Genomic DNA, 15,406 nt, shown 5'->3' with positions numbered 1-15,406 from the left:
GTCTCCTGAATTTCAAACAAATAGGTGTGCATCCTCCAACCTCCGGTGATTATCATGGAATACAGGCTTGCCATTCATATCAGCAATTCTCCCCCCATTATTCAGTAGTCTCACTTGATCACAAAATCATGACTGAAAGCACTTGTTTCATTTTAACTAATTTGTCAAGACCTCAGAACTATTTAACTCTTTAGAGGTTAAATACAATTAGCCCTCAAAATACTTAAATGGCCAGGTAACTCAGAGCTTTTAAGGACAGTCCATGAACCCATGAATACTACCTCACTATTTCTTTTTTGCACTGTTTTTAAAATTCTTATTGTAACTTACAACTATTTTTTATGTCTTGCACTGTACTTTTGCCACAAAACAACAGATTTTGATAATAAGCCTGATTCGGTTTCCAGCTTCCCTCCCTTACCGCAATCCGCCTAAGGGACCATTGTGTTTTAGGTACCTTCAGCCTCAAAAGCCATTCTCCATTTCTTAAAGAGAACGATTCTGGGAATGAAAGGGTTAACACACGAGGAGCACTTGAAGGCTCTGGGCCTGTACTCGCTGAAGTTTAGAAGAATGAGGGAGGAGGATCTCATCGAAACCTTCCGAATATTGCAAGGCCTAGATAGTGTGGACGTGGAGACAATGTTCCCCATGATGGGGGGAGTCTGGAACCTCAGAATACAAGTACGCTCCTTTAGACCGAGTGAGGAAGAATATCTTTGGTGGTGAGTCTGTGGTATTCGTTGCCATAGTCAGCGTGGAGGCCAAGTCATTGTGTATATTTAAAGCGGAGGTTGATAGGTTCTTGATTAATAAGGGCATCGAAGGTTAAGGCAGAAGGCAGGAGAAAGGGGTTGAGGGGGATAATAATTCAGCCAAATTTGAATGGAAGAGCAAACTCAATGGTCTAATTCTGTTCCTATGTCTTCTGGTCTTAAGGAGGAGGCACAACGTGATTGCAGGAGGAGGAGGAGGAGGACGTTTGCTGAACCAGGTGCCAAGAGGTGGAGAGGTGGTGTTTGGGAGGGGGGAAATGAGATTTGGCTGCAGAGGCCCAGGAAAACCTCCATACAAGCTGAGTAGTGTGTATGGGTCTGAGTGCCCACATGAGTACCACACAAAGGTCAAAGACTGGTGACTGGATTCCCAAATGTCAACACTCACTGTGCACCATTAGCCCAAAACACTGCTCCTGAACTACACTTTCAACACTCACCCATCGTCCAGCATTGCTGGGTGCACCTCACACACAGCTCCACAGCCATCTCCCTCAACTGGCACACACTGGCCAAACCCACTGCCACCACCCTCTTCTTCCATGGCACATCAGGGTGGTAAGTAAGCTGACAGGGAAGCAGCTAGGGCCGGAATAACATCCTGGACAGGCAGGGCTGGAATAACGTCCTGGACAGGCAGGGCCGGAATAACGTCCTGGACAGGCAGGGCTGGAATAACGTCACGGACAGGCAGGGCCGGAATAACGTCCTGGACAGGCAGGGCTGGAATAACATCACGGACAGGCAGGGCCGGAATAACGTCACGACAGGCAGGGCTGGAATAACGTCACAGACAGGCAGGGCTGGAATAACATCCTGGACAGGCAGGGTTGGAATAACGTCATGGACAGGCAGGGCTGGAATAACATCCTGGACAGGCAGGGCTGGAATAACGTCATGGACAGGCAGGGCTGGAATAACGTCACGGACAGGCAGGGCTGGAATAACATCCTGGACAGGCAGGGCTGGAATAACGTCATGGACAGGCAGGGCTGGAATAACATCCTGGACAGGCAGGGCTGGAATAACGTCCTGGACAGGCAGGGCCGGAATAACATCCTGGACAGGCAGGGCTGGAATAACGTCACGACAGGCAGGGCCGGAATAACGTCCTGGACAGGCAGGGCTGGAATAATGTCCTGGACAGCCAGGGCTGGAATAACGTCACGGACAGGCAGGGCTGGAATAACATCCTGGACAGGCAGGGCTGGAATAACGTCACGACAGGCAGGGCTGGAATAACGTCACGGACAGGCAGGGCTGGAATAACGTCATGGACAGGCAGGGCTGGAATAACATCCTGGACAGGCAGGGTTGGAATAACGTCATGGACAGGCAGGGCTGGAATAACATCCTGGACAGGCAGGGCTGGAATAACGTCACGGACAGGCAGGGCTGGAATAACGTCCTGGACAGGCAGGGCTGGAATAACGTCCTGGACAGGCAGGGCCAGAATAACGTCCTGGACAGGCAGGGCCGGAATAACGTCACGGACAGGCAGGGCTGGAATAACGTCATGGACAGGCAGGGCTGGAATAACGTCATGGACAGGCAGGGCCGGAATAACGTCACGACAGGCAGGGCTGGAATAACGTCCTGGACAGGCAGGGCCGGAATAACGTCATGGACAGGCAGGGCTGGAATAACGTCACGGACAGGCAGGGCTGGAATAACGTCATGGACAGGCAGGGCTGGAATAACATCCTGGACAGGCAGGGCCAGAATAACGTCCTGGACAGGCAGGGCCGGAATAACGTCATGGACAGGCAGGGCTGGAATAACGTCACGGACAGGCAGGGCTGGAATAACGTCATGGACAGGCAGGGCTGGAATAACATCCTGGACAGGCAGGGTTGGAATAACGTCATGGACAGGCAGGGCTGGAATTACGTCACGACAGGCAGGGCCGGAATAACGTCCTGGACAGGCAGGGCTGGAATAACGTCACGGACAGGCAGGGCTGGAATAACGTCCTGGACAGGCAGGGCTGGAATAATGTCCTGGACAGGCAGGGCTGGAATAACGTCACGGACAGGCAGGGCTGGAATAACGTCCTGGACAGGCAGGGCCGGAATAACTTGCTGGACAAGCAGGGCTGGAATAATGTTCTGGAGGAAATTGCACTCCTCTTCATCGGTCACCGAGACTGTGGTCAGTGAAAGAGCAAAAAGAACGGTAATATATTATCCTCCCTCTAGCTCTCAAACTCCTCTGATTGATAAGCTGAAGATAGTATTTATGTACATGCCTTCCTTTCCCTCCAGCTCTCCTCAAATCGCACCTTGTGTGTCCTTTCCCACAGCCAAAGCTTCAGCCTGCCCGGTCTCAGAAAAATAACGCACTTTCACAGACCCTACACAATGCAAAGCGAATGGTGCTTTTAACAGGCACCGTCACTGACCCGATAGCGAGGAGTGGCACGCTAGTGGTTAGCACAACACTCTACAGCAGCTCGCTGTAAGATGCAGGGTTCAATTCCCAACGCTGTCCGTAAGGAGTTTGTATGGTCTCTCCGTGACTGTGTGAGTTTCCTGCTGATTCCTCACACCTTCCAAAGATGTATGGTTCGGACTGGTGAGTTGTGGGCATGCATGTCACACTTGTGGGCTGCCCTCGTGGATTTTGATTTGAAGCAAACAATGCAGCAGCTCACTGGTTGTTTCGATGCACGGAGAAATAAAGCTAATCTTGTCCACTGTCCGCTCTGACGCAACAGTGGGAAGTTGCAAACGGTCTCAGCTCCAGCCAAAAAGAGTTCACAGAAAGCTCATAGACACGGTGGCCCCTCCAGTTTCCAGTGCCATTTCCCATCCTGTTCTGAACTCATAGCTGTGGTAGAGTTTAGTGAAGTGGGGACATCTCACCCAATAATCTTTGCAAAGGGTTCAAGGTAGGAGATTCACTCCAGGAATACTCAGCTGCTCCTGCCGGAGATTCCCTCCATTTCCATCTCCTTCCACCTCCAGGGGCACGTCCCTTTCAGCATTTCCTTTACCCCTTCTTTCTGCCATAATCAAACATCTGCATGCGTGTTTGGGAGAAGACTCTCCATGCCCTGGCGCTCTACACCTTGTAGATTTTAGCAATTTATGGGAAGCAAACATAGACGGAACACATGTCCTGCTGTCCGAGGTTAAAGGAGGGTCTCTGACCCTCAAGTTGCAGCACTTCATGTGTTTGATGTCACATAGACACCTGCCCAACAGTGCTCAAGAAGACACTAGCCATACACTTACCAAAGGCCTCACTAGCGTGATGCCCGTCTGACTTACACCACGAATATATGTGTATGTTGTGACCCTACTTTGTAAATCCCACCAGCACACAGCAGTCAGCACAGCTCGAGGCACCGGAGTTCAGACTGTACCTCCGGCGTCCTCTGTTTGTACGTTCCATCCTATGTGCGCATGGATCTCTTCTGGGTGCTCGGGTTTCCTTCCACGTCCCAAAGAGGTGTGGGTTAACAGGTTAATTGGTCATTGCGAATTGCCCCGTGATTAGGCGAGGGTTAAATCTGTGGGTTGCTGGGTTCGAAGGGCGGGAAGGGCCGAAGCTCTAAAGCATCTCTAAATAAGTAAATCCTGCAAGTTGGAACCACACTGAACCCCATTGTCGCCTGTTCTCTTCCTTCTTACAACTTGGAAGACAGTGCTAGTGACTGTTTGGGTGAATAATTCCAGTTAATCTGATCTTGTGCGTTAACTAGCTGGCTGAACTATTTCAAGTGCAGGGTTCTCCATTAAGGAAGCAACACACACAACACTGTAACTCTAATACAGAGCTATCGACCCAGGATCAATTCTGGTCGCTGTCTGTAAGGAGTTGCTACATTCTGCCCCGACTGCATAGGTGCTCCGGTTTCCTCCCACATGCCAAAGATGGACGGGTTAATTGGTCACATGGCTATAATTGGCCGGCACAAGCTCGTTGGGCTGTTAACCATGCTGTATCTCCAATTTTAAAAAAATGCTGGATTGCAAGAGGAGGGAAAAAAAGTACAATTGACACTTCAGGCCAAGACCTTTTATCAGTTCTGATGCAGGGCCTTAACCTGAAATATTGACTATTTTCCTCCAGAGCTGTTGGCTGACCTGCTAACTTCCTCCAGTACATTGTGTGATGCTCTAGATTTCCAGCATTCGCAGAACCTCTGGAGTCTCTATTAAGGAAGCAGCTGTTTTGAAACGTGTTCAGAACAGAATTTTTTTCCCATCGCTATCTTGTTACTGGAAGAAAGTACATGCTTGTTGATGGTCTCCAGGCTTATTGAGCAGAGGAAACGAGGAGTAAATATGTTAGGTTGTACAATCACAATGAAATTAGATTCAGCATAGGAGATGACAAATCACAGTGTAGTATCTAACTAAATGAAAGAAAAATTAGCATATGGAACTACAAATTAGTAATAGAGAGATTGAGGTTGGAAACAGGAAAAGCACATACTCATTCCAGAATAGAGAAAATAAGGCAATCTTGAATAAACAGGAAAATCTGATCAAATTGAAATTTTTAAAAAGCATTTTTAATACTACATGTAAATTAAGAAAAAAATGGGAGAAAGGTGACAGTTGGGAAAACTACAAACAGAGATTTGAAAGGCTAAATAGTTTTATTCTGGTTGATCTTCCAAAGAATTGCACAATACAAGGGGGTAGTGGGGAAATGAATTTGAGAGTTAAAAGACCAAGGGACTGGGCAGAGAAGCTGGTCACTAATCAGGAAGGAATTGTAGCAGGCACAAGAAATTTCACTGGAGACTATCCAAGAGAAGTAACACCGAAATATTATTGAATGGAAACCTTTAGAAACTCCACACCGTTGTGACCATTTCCTTCCCTTGCCACAGCCACTTCCCCAGGCTGAAGCAACCCGTTTACTGTCCTATTTATCAACCGTATATCTGTTGAACTCACAGCCACTTAACTCTGTCTCTTTCACTGTCCAAGGTAGAGAAATTTTATCCTTAATTCTGTCACCAATAAACTCAACTAATCAATGCTCCCCTTCTCCACCCTCCATGAACTTCAGTTCTTCCACAGCGCTGACATAAAATAGGCTATCCCCTGCCAAGCCTCCACACTGGATAAAGGCCAGAAGTACGTGCGCAAGAATGAAAAATCTATATTGGAGAAATTATGGCTTCTTAATGCAAACTGGACCATTTTGTCATAGAATCAGAACTACAGTACCAAAACAAGCCCTTTAGTCCATCTAATCCAGACCGTACTATTACTCTGCCTGGTTCCATCAATTCACACCTGAACTATAGCCCTCCACAGTCTTCCCAACCATTTCCCTGTCCAAGCTTCGCTTAAACGTTAAAAACAAACCCACATTCTCCACCTCCACTGAACACTTGTTCAACACTCTCACTACCCTCTGAGTGAAGATTCTCCTCATGTTCCCCCTAAACATTTCACTGCTCACCATTAACCTACAACTCCTGGTCTAGTCTCACTCAGTGGAAAAAGCCTGCCTACATTTACCCTCTCTGTACCTCTCATAATTTTGTATACCTCGATCAAATCTCCCCTCATTCTCCTATGCTCCAAAGAATAAAGCCCTAAACTATTCAAACTTTCCCTGATACTCTGGTGCTCAAAGTCCCTGTAATGTCTTGTAAATTTTGTCTATACTCTTTCCATCTTATTTATATCTTTCCTGTAGATCAGGGGTGTCAAACTCACTTTAGGTCACGGGCCGGATTGAGCAAAATGCAGCTTCATGTGGGCCGAATCAGTCGGACGCGTGCGAACGCAGCTTTCGTTGCCTCCATTTTTTCAGCCTGCTCTCATGTGTCTCAGTCTCTGCTATAACTACAAAGTGTTTCACTTTACAAATTCCGTTTCTTATGAAGAAGACTGCCGAATAAACACTAAAAACCCTGAAAACCTGGTACCTGAATAAACTCAGCATTAGCCATATCATACGCCATAGGCGCTTCGATTACTGGGGCCAGCTTTAATAGTAATTAGATATTATCTCGAGGGTCAAAGATAATTCCACCGCAGGCCGGATTTGGCCCGCGGGCCTTGAGTTTGACATATATGCTGTAGATAGGAGAGTCCAATGCAAGTTGCTCATTCTTGCAGTCGTACTTCTACGACCTCATGCTGTCCAGTCTGACATCTTTCTACCTCCACCAACATTCCTTATCTTAGACCTTTGTGGATCTCCATCTTCCTCATAACCTGAACTATGAAAATTCTTAGAAATAGTGAACAAAGTTAACATTTCTGATTAATGACCCTTCCTCTGATGACTAAAACCGCTTCTCTCACTACAGATGCTGCCTGACCTGCTGAGTACTTCCAATGTTTGTTTTTAAACTCAGATTTCCAGTAGCAACGGGGTTTCGATTTTTAGTCACAGGTTATCTGTTCCTACCACTGGAAAATCTATGTTTAACAGGCATTGTAAAACAGCAATATTATGAAATATAATTTTTAAATACTTCTGTCTGCTGTGTTAGAATTAACAGACACATGGAACAAAACACAAATCCTTGTGAATACGTCAAAAGATAATGAGGTATGAGTGTGATATAATGGGCTCAAAGGTCCCACTGAAGAAGCACGGTGCATACGTTTAATTTATTTCCCTCAATATGATCAAACAGGTTGAGACAATCCCTTGCCACTGCACAAAAGGTGTCTGCAACAAAAAGCAGCAATGCAAACTGGGCTGAGATAAACTATCAAAAATATTTACATAACTGCAAAGAAAGATTATGTAAACAGGATTGGGCAGATCAACCAGCTGTACACAGCATGTCCTGGGCAAAGCACAGTGAGTTGTGTTCAGCATCACTGCCACATCACTGGGCTTGATAAAGAAGAGACCTAGTAATTAAAATAGAAAAACAACAATCACTTGTATTTAATAGCTTTTGGCTGAAATATACAATAAACAGACTGGTTTATTCATCTGTGTGAAACACTTATGCATTTATGGGTGAGGCTCTTTCATTTGTCTCAAAATTCTTGTTTACTGTTTCACATCTTCCATCCCCTCCTTAATACTTATATTAACTTGGATCAGTTTCAACTCGTGTTTACTACTTCACTGAACTTTCAAAACCATTGCTCACTTCGTCTACTCATAAGGCTACCTCTCACTTTAGCACACAGTGCAGGTGTCCTCGGATCTCCATTTGTGATGATACTGGGCTTGCTGACCACAAAATTCTAAACTCAAAGACCTGGAACCCCAATGGATATAAATAGCCACTAGAACCCTCACCAAAGGAAGGCAGTACTGTAACTACCCAATCTTCAAAGACCAGTTCACTCCACTGTTTATTCTGCAGGGCGACTTCAGCTACCAATACCCATGCTTTGAGTGGTGGGTCTGCTCTCCATACCAAGGAGAAAATCTATTTCTTGCTCAACTGCATTCTCTCATGCCTCAATCTTTTGGGGTAAACACAAAAGATTTTTTGTTTTCCTGGTTTAACTCTATCGTATGATTTTTACAATTGAGCACAGTCAGGCATGAAAGCTGTAACACAATTCATAGTCCAAGGGTTGATTGTAAGGCTTTTAGGGTCTTTAGGTATCCTACTTGAATGACTTTGCTTAAATTCAGATGTTAAACCACATCTCTGTGTAGTAATTGTCATACCTAGAAAATTTATATGTGTGTCAGAGTTTAGAATTTTTAATGTTAATTACAGTTTCTGCTTGTCTCTTTCAAGGTGGGTGTGACCAGAATCCATTGGCCAGATCTATGCAAGATTTATACTTTCATGAGCAATCCTTGCAGTAGTGGCTGCAATTTCTGCTGCTGCATCAAATATTGCTAAAAATACGAGCTTTGTCTTATGGAAAGGTGAGACTAGGTATGCCATTTGTCAGATGGAACATTTTGATTAGATGTGTTGCTGAAGTCTCCTGTGTAGTTTTTATTACATTAACATTAGCCCACTCCTTCTTTACATGTTATTTTCCCAGAGCTGCAGGAGGGGGAGTGAATGTTCTGGATGGGGTCTGTTCCTTTGTATATTTAGAGGGTGAAGGATGAGGTGGGTCTCCAGTTGTGTGCTCGGTTTGATACTCTTCTCCATAGTCTCAATGTTCCCTATGTCCCACAAGGAGCATATTGGTCTCCTCTGCAAAGACAGGGGCTGCTACTAAAGGTCATGGCTAATGCCTAGAACCTGGCCATCTAGGCTTTTCCTAAGTCAGGTGTCCAGGGAAGTTTTGTTTGGTTGTTGACGCCTTTCCTGCTGAGCCGCTGGTGTAGAAGAAATGCAATTGACCCGAGGAGTAAGGCAGGCTTTGTGACTTTGTTATTGACCCGGCATTCACTTCAGAGGGAAAGGGGAAGACCCCGTGCCTGCAGCTCATCGTGTGGGAATAATCAGTAACCCTGCTACCACAGGACCTCTTTAGCAACCTTAAATCATTGTTGTGTCAGGTACTGATTAAAGGCTATTCCACACATGATGCAGAGGATTTCACTAAGACACGGGGAAACATGATAGATTTATAATCTAAGTCCCAGCCTGCCCTCGACATTTGTTTTCTGATATTAAGCCTCATCTTTTGACCATTTTACTCAATAGAGTACCGAGTCCTCTGTGCACATCTCCACCATTTATTTGTTTAAAAGTCCACACATACCTGATATTGTTTCCACACTCATGTGGAGGTGGTAGCAAGGTTTTTTTTAAAACTTTTTTTTTTATTGTGTTTTCAAGTAGTTACAGAATAAAAGTGTATGAAAAAGAAAATGTGTGTTACCCATCCCCCCTCCCCTTAACCCCTCCCCCCTAACATCCCTATAGAAAAAAAAAGAAGAAAGAAAGAAAGAAATTCTTTCTGGTATTTATTCAATTTGGATATTGGTTTTATCCCTGGTGGTAGCAAGGTTATGGGAAATAACATTAATAAAAATTGTTGAATATGTTGGAGAGTATTGTAGGTTTTTGCAAATAAAACAAAGTGAGGTGTTTTATTATTAATGAAATCCGTAACACATTTTATTGAACTCCTAAACACAAAAGCGTGCTAAAAAATCATTACGCAACACCGTAATCATGTCAGACCAGCCTCTTAAAGTGAAGCCCCAACACAACGATGGTGATGAATTATGCACATTTCTCTCAGTTACACTACCCTACACAGGTACACCCCCTCCCCCATAATTCGATAAAACCAGGATTGAGAGCCTGTCTGGAGCACGGACGAGCTGTCTGGCTTGGGGCCTGTTTTCCTTGGGTGGAGGAACGGCTGGTGCCTCTGGCTCTTCCAGAGGTGCATTGACACACTCATGGTCATGTTGTGAAAGCAGGGGCACAGCAGTGAAATATTTCAAATCTTGGTGGGCTGATTTAAGGCAATCTACCAAAATATGTTTAGATTTACCCCACTTATCTATGATAAAAGTCTTTTCTCCCCATTTCAAAACACAGAACAGGCCTTCATAAGGGAGTCTAAGGGGAGGTTGACGTGCATCATCGCGGACAAAATCAAATGAGGTATAGTACAAGTCAACAGGATCCCGAGAGTGCTGTATCCCATGATGGGAGGTAGGAATAGGTGAAAAGGAATCAAATTTACAGAGGAGAGTAGAATGCTGTTGAGAGGCCAACCAGGCAGTTGTGGCATCAGGAAAGAAATCACCTGGCACTTGTAACATCTGCCCATATACCAATTCAGCCATGGACGACTGCAGGTCCTCTTTTGGAGCAGTTCTGAGCCCCAGCAGGATCCATGGGCAGCAATCATGAAGAAACTTATTGGTCAGGGAGCCCCTCAGAGCAGCCTTGAAGGAGTGGTGAAACCACTCGCATAGGCCATTGGACTGCGGGTGATACACTGAGGTTCTAGGCCATCACAGAAGCTCAAAAAGGCCAAAAATGGATTATCACTACTGCTTTGGAAATGTCCTCTGAACACACAGGCACCTGATAGTAGCCCCTAAATAGATTGACTTAAGGAAAAAAAAAATTTAACTTTTCAGCTAAACATGCAGAAAAGTCTTCAAATTGTGGGACCAGGTAACAATCAGGCATAGTGGCCTCATTAAGGTGATGGTAACCACCACATAGGTGAAGCCCAGGGGCTATTTGACTAGCATACAATGTCAAGTCTTTCCACGCTGGCAAACTCAGCTTTAGTAGTTGTCAGCTTTTCCAGGTCTAGTCTATGCACAAGGGCATGGACTGGTGGGCCTGTTTTGGGAATATGGTGCTCAACCCCATGTTTTGTGTCGGAAGTGGAGAATGTGGGCTTGGTGAGGTTTGGGAATTCATCCAGCAGTCGAGTAAACTCACTTGCGGGGCAGCAGGATAACTACCCAGAGTCCATGACATCCACAAGCTGGCATTTCTTAAGATCAACTAAGAGTCCATGAATCTGTAACAAGCAGAGGTCTAGGTATTTTAACTAGGACAAAGTCCCATGTGTAACATTGCCCACTGAACCAGAGAATCAGCTGTTGTGTCCCATAGGTCTGGATCTTGCTACAGCTGGCAGCCTCCAGCAAGGTTTCATCCCTCTTTACCTTCTGATCAATAGGCAAAGCTGGCAGCACACTCACTTGAGCACCTGTCACACAGGAAGAGTCACCCTGAAAGGGTGTCAATGATGAACAGTAGACGACCCTGGCAGCTGGAACCCATGGTGTTCACAGACCTCTGATGTCCTAATACACTGGCACTGTTGAAGCTGCAAGGGGCTTAGCACTTCCTGGTGCTTGTGCCAAAGTGAGCGTGGTAAAAACACAGGCCCAGCTGCAAATGTCCTTATGCTGGGATCTTGCTGATTGGACTTATTGAGGTAGAGGAAGGAAGAGGAATGATTCACCACTGCCTAGCTGAGTGTAGACTATCAGCCATTTTAGTAAGTTCCCTATAGTTTTCCATGGGTGCATTAGTGAGGGCTATGTGAACTTGATCAGGCATTTGCTGCATGAAGATTTCTTTAAAAATATAACAAGAATGGTGATTTCCCAGGAGAGATAGCATGCAGTCCATTAGCTTTACAGGCCTAGCATCACCAGGACTGGGTAAGGAGAGCAACTGAGACTCCAATAATCCAAAAGTTTGTAAAAGGCAAGTTTTTAGTGATCGGTATTTACTGTATTCAGGCAGGTGTTCAAGCAGACTCACCACCGTGGAATTGCTGAGCAATGTCACCATGTGGTACAATTTAATGTTGTCCGCGGAGATTTCTCATAGAGTGAACTGGGCCTCAGCTTGTACAAACCAAGTGACGGCATTTTTGCCCCCCAAAACTCTGGCAGTTTCAAAGCGACTACATTGGCCAATATGTTCAATAACTCTGCTCTAGAATTATTCCATCAGGGTCACCAATGTATGTTTTTGCAAATAAAACAAAGGGGGGCATTTTATGCTTAATGAAACCTGCAACACATTTTATTGATCTCCCAAAACTAAACATAAAAGGACACTAAAAATCTTTATGTAGCAATGCTATCTTGTCAGACCAGTCTCTTAAAGCAAAACCCCATCTCAATGTCAGCAGTTGTGAATTATGTATGTCTCCTAATTACGTTACCCTGCGGTGTGACTGGCCCAGAAGCCCTACAACCTCCCAGCATTTTGAAGTAGCCACTTCAGAATTCCTTCAGCATTGGCTGGAGATGTGGTGCATACTGCCTTCAAAGTCTGAATAGCCTAAGGTTCAAAAACCTGATGGAAAGTTTGTACTGTGGAAGCTACAGTGGCTCTCTATACAGAAACCTGTCCCTGTATTCTTCCTTTACTGACTACAGTCAATCTTTTTAGTAATTCTAGTGCATGTTCCCAAGCACCTGTTCTCCATGGATCATTTCTACTTCATGCTTGCCCAGAAGGTGTACACAATATCCCATGCATTGGGTTTAAGATATAGGTCACCAGGTTTTAATCAAACAAGTATGTGGTTCCCACCTGGATGCTTGGTTTCTATCTAAAATGGGGTCAATTTGTTGCCTTCAGGCACGAATTATTGCTTCATCATGGGATCTGGTAGAAATTATGGTGGTACGAGTCCAGCAAGTTGTACAGCAAGGTTGGTCTGTCTAATCTACATCATGCTCTACCCCTTCATCATTCCAGTCTTGACTTGAAGAGTGAAGTATTCTTCATGTTCAAGTTAAGGAACAGTTGGGGTACTATCCTATTTTTCCAGTGGTTCAATTTAATGTCAGACAATCTATACAGTATACAAACTGAAATTCTTACTCTTTGCAGACATCCGCCAAACAAAGAAAAAGAAACCCAAAGAATGAATGACAGGAAAACATTAAAACCCCTAAGCTCCCCTTCCCCCTCCCATGCACAAGCAGCAGCAAAAGCATCAACCCCCCCACTACCCACCATACAAACAATAGCAAGCCCCCAGAGTCCATCAGCAACCACCATCCATCCCAATACTTAAAGCACGCAACACGCCCTCTCTCTCACTAATGAGGAGAGAGAGAGATATTGTTCCTGGCACAGCGAGTGGGGAGGCCAACAGCTCGCTGTTTCAATGTCACTGTTTCTGCTATATTATTAATATTGATCCCCATTTGACTGTACAACTGCTAGGAACCAGAATATCAACCATTTTATAGTACTATGTACTGTAGCACCTGTCGAGAGCTCTCAGAGTTGGGCTTCTGCTAAAAAATAATTCTTTCTAAAATAATACTTTTGGTATAACACGACCATGTCGGGTGCCAACTGTGATGATGCAGGATTTGCTGACTGCAAAGTTCTAAACTCAGACAAAGACTTGAGCCCTGTTGGATATTAATAGCCATGAGTACCCAAGGGGGGTTATACAGTGACTATCCAATCTTCAAAGACTAGTTTCTCTCCACTGCGAGTTTAGCTGCCAATACCTACTATTTGAGCAGTGGATCCCCTCTCCATACCAAGGAGCTAACTAAGTAGCTTAAACACAGGTTATTTACTTTCAGTGATACATATTTAAATCCAAGCAACATTCTTAAAACATATTTAGCAATCACAGAATATTTCTATTTTAAATATTTCCAAATTACAAACCATTTCTAAATCAAAGAATATTCAAAACACAACTATGATTCCTCTGAATTAAAAAGACAACGATGCAAAAGAACAAATCGTCCATCGCAGACATCAAAGCCAGAGGGATGGATTCTAACTCACCCCGTGTTTCTCTCATACTTCTTGATGTTCCTACCCAAATCCTAACAAGCCTGGATGAACTGCTCTCTACATTTATGTCCTTTGTCTTTGCCACTTGGGTGACTTCGCATGGATATATTTCCTCAGATCTCCTTTTTACAGAAACAGTCTAAAAGTTTGGAGATACAGACACCAGCTACCTGCAATTAATGCTGCGAAGCTAACTTCATTGAGTACATATATATTTCAACTATAAATGCATCAGTTATTTAACATGCCAAATTAAATCATCCATCTGGTCTGCAAGCTTCCTTGAACTAATTTGCTTGAAGCAAGCCAAATTAAATAACCCATTGTCTTACACTGCACCTCTTGATCAGCAAAAAAGTTGTGAGCTAATAGTCAGTTCCATAGAAAGGGCTTATTTGCTGTTCTTTCTTAAACTTCAAGCTGATTACTGCTTGCTATTTACATTATAAGAACTGAAGGTCGATTTCCATTTACAGCCAGAAGCTGAACAACTCATACAAGAGATAGGTGGTGTGTTTAGAAAGCCAGGCTTGGCAAGGCACAAGGTCCACTGGCCCAGGAAAAGAATATCCACCACATATTGTCCAAGCTCCAGTAAGCTGAACTGCAGAGAAGATGCCCACAGAAAAGGCAGCACGCAATGGGATAAAGCCCAACTCAATGCACTAACCTGCTGCATTTACTTCATGTCCAGATTGTGCATGCAATACACAGTAGTGTGTTAATTTTGGAGGAACTTAAATTTTGTTACCTTTTGTCAGATTGCAGGAGGGAGGATCCAAAAGAGCTCAGAACTGCAGATGCTGGAAATCTGCAAATAAAAACAAAACATATTGCTGAATACACTCAGCAGGTCAGCCAATATCCGGAGAGCTGTCATTTCAGGTCAATGGCCTTTCATTAGACGGTGTCCAACTCATCATGTAGTTTTAAAATTTACCTTTTTCCATTACGTAAGAAATACAGTTTGGACCACTTAAACTCTATTGTATCTGTATACTCTAACCACAAACTCAAAGCAACCTCTTTCACTAAATGACATGCACATATGTAATTTCCCTGAGGGGGTGCCGTTCAGTCTTAAAAGGTCACATTATAAATAAATATTGAAATCCTTTTTCTGTTTATTTGCATTCATCTCATATTGCTCACACAAAACCAGAGCTGAAATTTAAACTCTTCCAATGTACCTACAGTTCTACTGCTCGAGCCCCACAAAATGCAAAAGTTAAGTCAGCAAGTGGAACGGAGGTATCACGTGATAGAATCCTCAGTTTCTGTCCATGTTTGGCTACTCCTGTTCCATTTGTCCCATAAACTGCCATGCTTTTCCCATTTCTCAGCAGTCCTCACAATATTACATTTGGCATTGTGAATATTATGAGCAATAACATTGGCAGATAACAGATAAAAATGGGGCAAGTCTCTTTTACTTTACATTTTATAACTTAAAATTCTCATATTGAAGGAGCCTCCAGGCTGGTTCTCATGGGTT

The 15,406-nt window shown here is 44.2% G+C and overlaps 1 protein-coding gene across 5 annotated transcripts in view; it reads right to left on the bottom strand.

Annotated features, from left to right (window-relative positions):
• Window positions 1–15,406, bottom strand: part of cpne2 (copine II) — a 258,097-nt gene that overhangs the window by 218,540 nt on the left and 24,151 nt on the right. For 3 of the 5 annotated variants that reach the window (XM_073069841.1, XM_073069840.1, XM_073069839.1), the window contains exon 2: window positions 14,663–14,722. The exons of 1 other annotated variant lie outside the window; for it this stretch is intronic. The gene's annotated coding sequence lies outside the window, so the exon portion shown is untranslated. Of the gene's footprint in view, window positions 1–14,581; window positions 14,601–14,662; window positions 14,723–15,406 lie in introns of those variants that run through there. One more of the 5 variants, XM_073069842.1, reaches the window with a different exon arrangement.

The sequence above is a fragment of the Hemitrygon akajei genome, chromosome 17, assembly GCF_048418815.1.
Source record: "Hemitrygon akajei chromosome 17, sHemAka1.3, whole genome shotgun sequence".
In the NCBI taxonomy this organism is placed as follows: Eukaryota; Metazoa; Chordata; class Chondrichthyes; order Myliobatiformes; family Dasyatidae; genus Hemitrygon; species Hemitrygon akajei.
The sequence above is the reverse complement of the archived record's forward strand: the minus strand, read 5'-3'. Positions and strand labels throughout refer to the sequence as shown.